The sequence below is a fragment of the Peromyscus californicus genome, unplaced genomic scaffold (assembly GCF_007827085.1).
Source record: "Peromyscus californicus insignis strain IS unplaced genomic scaffold, ASM782708v3 Scaffold_10__1_contigs__length_136768540, whole genome shotgun sequence".
In the NCBI taxonomy this organism is placed as follows: domain Eukaryota; kingdom Metazoa; phylum Chordata; class Mammalia; order Rodentia; family Cricetidae; genus Peromyscus; species Peromyscus californicus.
The window spans coordinates 134,910,925-134,917,558 of NW_026294391.1; positions in this window are offsets into that span (position 1 = coordinate 134,910,925).

The following is a 6,634-nucleotide window of genomic DNA, read 5'->3' on the forward strand; positions in this document are numbered from 1 at the left end:
TGGGTAAATTGAGGGCCTGAGTTTGGATCTCCCAACATCTGTAACCCTAGTGCTGGGGGTTGGAAACAGGAGAATACCAGTGGCTCACTGGAATTGGTGAGTTCAGTGAAAGACCTTGTCTCAAAAAAAAAAAAAAAAGAAAAGAAAAGAAAGGAAAAGAAAAGAAAGGCAAGGCAAGACGAAAGGAAGAAGGAAAGGAGAGGAGAGGAGAGGAGAGGAAAGGAAAGGAAAAAGGAAAGGAAAGGAAAGGAAGGGAAGGGAAGGGAAGGGAAGGGAAGGGAAGGGAAGGGAAGGGAAGGGAAGGGAAGGGAAGGGAAGGGAAGGGAAGGGAAGGGAAGGGAAGGGAAGGGAAGGGAAGGGAAGGTTGGTGGGGCTAGAGAGATGGTTCAATGTTTAAAAGCATTTGTTGCTCTTTCAGAGGACCAGAGTTCGGTTCCTAGCACCCACATGGTGGCTTACAAATATCCATAACTCTAGTTCCAGGGGATCTGACGCATTCTTCAGCCTTCCTCTGGTACCAGGCATGCATATGGTGCACATACATACAGGCAGGCAAAACATGCATATACATAAAATAAATATTAAATAAAAGTTATAAAAATGTAAGGTGGAGATAGAGGAAGACATTCTAACATCTACTTCTAGCCTGCACACATACATACACACAAAGTTCCTTCAGAGAGCTACTGGGAATCAAGTGAGTAGAATGCCAGATATCTTTTAACACATGGGTAGACAATTTTTACATATATAGTTGGTAGAAGTGCTGAACTCGATACAGGTAATAGAGAACAAGCAGAAGGGAGTACAAATATTGACTCTAAGGAAAAGAAAATGTTAGACAAGATAAATAAATAAATGACACTAATTATTCATTTGTGACTAATATTCCCTTGGATTTGAGGATTTGACCATGTAAACCCCAAGAAATGATGCACCTGAAATCATCAGTGTGCACTGTGCAGGAAGGAAGGCCAAATATGAAGTGTGTGTTGTCTAGAGAGGAGGCAAGTGAAAGAGTTACATCATCATCTTTCCTATAAGAAGTCAACAACAGTTCCTAAAATACAAAAAGACAATTGAACTGGATTATGTAATCAAATTGTTTAGGTAACTGAAGGCAAATGCCAGGTGAAACAGCAAAAGTGTTAAAAAATTGTTTGATTCTGGAGAATGGACAGTGTGTAGTTGGAGTCTGGGTGTTGCTAATTTTTTGTTAAATTTTATCTTCCTTTAATTAAAAAATAAAGTTGCTAAGCTTAGTAGAAATATTTAACTCTAGCACCAAGAATTGACAAAATCTAACCTATAGGTCCACTACGTGATTTTGAATGGCATGCAAACATTTATATCTTTTTTCTTTTGAGATAGGATCTTTCTATGTAGTCATAGAACTCTCTATGTAGTCCAGGCTGGCCTTGAATTTACAGAGATCTGCCTGCCTCTGCCTCCCATATGCTGGGATTAAAGGCATGAACCACCATTCCAGGCTTATATTATACCTTTTTTAAAAATTATAACTGCTTGGCCATTAGTTCAGGCTTATTACTGACTAGCTCTTATACATTTATACCTTTTAAATATTTGAAAAAAGTTGGACCATTCAGAACATAAAAATTACACAAGATTAAAACCTTAGTATTCAAACTGAGCAGTGGTAGCACATGATTTTAATCCCAGCACTCATGAGGCAGAGGCAGGCAAATCTGAGTTTGAGGCCAGTCTGGTCTACAGAGCTAGGTCCAGGATGGCCAGGACTATACAAAGAAAAGAAAATCAAGAAAGAAACATCGGCATTCATAAAAAAAATTATTTGCCCAGAGCCACATTTAAGAACTTCCCTACCACCTAAGGCTCCTAAATTTTCTACAAATGCTATCTGACCATTTATAGAAAACTTTGTTGACCTATGCTTAAAATAGTTCATGTATACCTTTGACAAATGAAGGAACTAAATAATTTCTCAAGGAGCAAGTTGTATATATGGAGGATAAAAATTTGTTTATAACTTTTTCTGGGGGAATTTTATAGACACAATATAAAACTCAAAACTAAAGGGAAATTGTTGGTGTAAAAAAAATCAAAGGGACTGGAGAGATGGTTCAGTGGATAATTACAAAAGCATGAGAACCTGATTTCAGATCACGGTGCCTATGTAAAAAACTGGGAATAGCCACACTTGTACCTGTAACCCCAGTGCTGTGGAAGAGTGGAAACAGGAGGATTGCTTGGGCTTACTGGCCACCAGTGTAGGTTCAGTGAAAGACCTGGTATCAAAGAATAAGGTAGAGAGTGATAGAACAGGAAACTTGACATCCTCCTATGGTCTTTGCATGTGTGCACTGCTGTGTGCGCACACATATGTATATACACCACACATACTACACCACACACACACACACACACACACACACACACACACACACACACACACAAATAAGTAACTAAAAAAGTGCTGGGGATGTTGTTCAGAGGGCCCATCTAGCACACCAAAGGCCCTGGGTTAGATCCCAGCATTGCTTAAAATGAGGTGATGGAGGTACACAGGCCTTTAATCCCAGCATCTCCAAAAACAGGAAGCTGGAGGAGCAAACTTCAAGCTCAACCTCCTCCTCAGCCAGCTTGAGGCCACCTGTGCCACATTAGACCCTGTCTCAAATCAACAGAAGAAAAGTTCAATCTAAATGTAAACAAACAAAATAACAAAACACAAAGCAAAATAAAACAAAAAAGAAAAGGAATGAAAGTTTCTTTGCTCTGGCCTGCTTCCTCTCCCTTGGAAGTATACTTACTCTTAATAAACTGTCCCTGCTTCTGCTATTTAAAAAGCAAAGAAAGGAGGCTGGAGGGATGGCTCAGTGGTTAAAAGCACTGGCTGTTCTTCCAGAGGTCCTGAGTTCAATTCCCAGCACCCACATGGCAGCTCACAACCATCTGAAACTCCAGTTCCAGGGGATCCAACACCCTCATACATTCAGGCAAAACACCAATGCACATGAAATAAAAATAAATAAATCATTAGGAAGGAAAGTAAAAACAAAAAAAATTAGTGTAAGGGTTGGCAGAGATGCCTTGGTGGGTAAAAGTTCTTGCTTCAAAGCCAGACAACCTAACTTGGATCCTCAGAACTTATAGTAGAAAGAACCAGCTATTGAAAATTGTCCTCTCACACCCACACATGCACACACTCACACACACACACACACACACACACACACACACACACACACACACACACACTCTATACACATAGTAATAATAGTAATAATAGCCGGGCAGTGGTGGCACACACCTTTAATCCCAACACTTGGGAGGCAGAGACAGGCAGATCTCTGTGAATTTGAGGCCAGCCTGGTCTACAGAGTGAAATCCAGGACAAGCACCAAAACTACACAGAGAAACCCTGTCTCTAAAAACCAAAAAAAGTAATAATAATAATAGTAATAATAATAATAATAAAAAAAGTGTAAGCCAGGTGGTAGTGGTGCACGCCTTTAATCTCAGCACTCAGGAGGCAGAGGAAGGTGAATCTCTGAGTTCAAGGCCAGCCTGGCCTACAGAGGAGCTCCAGGACAGCCAGGGCTACACAGAAAAACCCTGTCTCAAAACACCAAATAACAAAAATAATAATAATAATAACAGTAAATCTGTGTAAATAAAAATATAAACAAGAAAGCATGGCCTAGTGGCACCTGTAACCCTAGCATTTGGGAAACTGAGACATGAAAATCTCCAGTTCCAAGCCAGCCTAGGCTACTGATACCAAGTCTTTAAAAAAAAAATCCACAAGAGGAGCCATAAAAATGGCTCAGTGGGTAAAGGTGCCTTCCATGCAAGCCTACAGATGTGAGTTCAATCCCCTAAACCAGCAAAAAGGCAGAAGAGAGCCAATTCCACAAAGTTGTCCTCCTACCTACCTACACACACACACACACACACACACACACACACACACACACACACACACACATGCATACACACTAAAAACGATTTTTTTAAGAGATGGGAATTTATCTCAGTAATAGAGGGCTTACTGGGATTTATGGGGACTAATGTTTGATCTCCATCACCACAAAAAAGAAAATATAAAATAGGATGTTAATTAAATGTAATTATAAATAGCTATATATCATGATCTTGGGGAGATTACTTAATATTATAAATATCCCAGTCATATATATATATATATATATATATATATATATATATATATATATATATACTAATTTCTACATTCCTTGAAATGACAGTTAAAAATCAAATGGTATCACGTATGGTGGCACATGCCTGCAATCCCATTACTTGGGAGGCAGCAGAAAGAATTCAAGGTCAGCCTGGGCCACACAATGAAACCCTATCTCAAAAAAAGAAAGAAAGAAAGAAAGAAAGAAAGAAAGAAAGAAAGAAAGAAAGGAAAGGAAGGAAGGAAAAAAGGAAGGAAGGAAGAAAGCCAACCAAATGAACAAAAAAGCCAAGTGAGAATATCTTGTGAGTCTTAAATTAACTGACTTCAAAGTTTAAAAGAGAAAATGCAAAGTAGCTAGGAAAATTTAGGAAAAAAATATTGAATTAGGGTCTTAGACTATTCAAAAAATAGAGTGCTTCTTTACTTTATGTACAATAATATAATCTAGACAGAATAAAGAACTAAACATAAGAAACACAACCATAAAAGTATTAAAAGTATCTCTTTAAAAAGGAGGGTTGGAGGGACAATTAGCAGTTAAAAGCATTTGTTGCTTGCTCTTACAGAGGACCTGGGTTCAGTTCTCAACACCGACATGGTAGCTCACAGCCATCTGTAACTCCAGTTCCAGGGGATCTGATCCCTTATTCTGATCTCATCGGGCACTAGGCATGTATGTGGAGCACACACATACGTGCAGGCAAAACTCTCATACACATAAAATAAATTAATTAAATGGATAATTAAAGAAAAATGAAAGTATGTAATAAATATTTTTACAATCTTTTAATAGAAAAGACCTTTCTAAGCAATGCTCAGGCCTAAATGCCATGAAAAAAGATTTACATATTTTATTACCTTAAAAACTTTTATAACCTACTGTATGGAAAGAAAAAAAAAGGAACATACAATTTAGGTTTTGTTTCACCTTTTTAAAAAAATAAAATATCTACCTTACCATTAAAAACTAAAAACAGATATAGATTAAGGGACAAAGACTAAATATATGTAATAAAGGGCTAATTAGCATCATATTTAAGGAAATCATACAAATTAGTAATCAAAGAACAACCTTACTAAAATAAAATATCAAAAGATAGTATCACATACTTCAGATAGGCTGAACTTCCAATGAGCAACAAATATTTTACAAAAAAAAAAGGGTAGGAAGGGGACTGGAAAAATTGCTCAGTGGTTAAGAGCACTTGCTCCTCTTACAGAGGACCTTGGTTGGATTCCCAACCATTCATAATTTCTGTTTCAGGGGATCCAAAACTGACTTCTTCAGGCACCAGGCATATACATGGTGCACATATACATGCAGGCAAAACATTCATACACATAAAAATGTAAACATTTTAAAAATACTTTAAAAAGTGATTAGTAATTTGTAAATCAAAGCATTAATTAAATACCATTCACTTATCCATCAGATTGCCAAAAATTAAAAGTGCTAATAATATCCATTAGTTATGAGAATGTAAGGAAAGGAATACTCAGATACTCTGCAAATAGGATCAGTTCAGATTTTTACTATGCTAAATCAGGCAGCATCTACTGAAAATTTAAATGCAGGAACCTTTTAACCTAGCAAGAACAGCAAAGTCCAGTGGCACTCAGGTGACAATTTACACAGGAACTCCTAACTTTTGTGTCAAGATACTGCATTTGGAATCCCATGTTATTGAATCTCGGCACAGCACTGGGTGCTGTGCTGGTGTGAAAGGTTATCCCAAGTCTCTGAGATGAACAGTGTCATCTTTATGGGAAGATACAGCCCAAACGTTTAAAGAAAAAGTGTATACATTCTACTATAACGGAAACTCACCCAAGTCAGGCTCCGCAGTCAAGTTACAGGCCAGCTTTGGACTACAGTCACTCCGGGCTTGTTGGACAGAAAGTTCTAGAAAGGAAAATAGCTCAAAAGTGTCTTAAAGTCTCAAGAAGGCCAGCTCTCCTCAGGAGGTTGGGCTGCTGCATGTGAGGGGTAACCATCCAAAAACGTTGGAATTCTGAGGTGTACTTTTTAATATGGTAATAAATTGTGAATATCAACTTCACAATTACAGCTATTTTCAATTGCAAGCTTCAGTTTCACAACGTTCACTATGTTCTTTACATCTCCAGTCACACACGACTACCCTCTAATTACAGAACTTTTTTCATCGCCCCCAAAGGAAAATTGTACCTGAACATGGAGGTAGTCCCTTTGAGGAATTGATAACACAAAGAAAAATATAAAGAAATAGAATTAGTCTGTATAGAACTGAAAATGCAAGTTACAGATGTTCAAAATTCTTTTGAAATGGCCACACAGAAGCAGCACATAGTCGTGTAGTGAAGGGGTAAACGTATAATGAAAAGCCTACACATCTGTGGAAAGCGAAAGGATACATGTGGCGAAGTGATGCACGTGCAAAAACGGTGGACTACACGTGCAATGCAGTG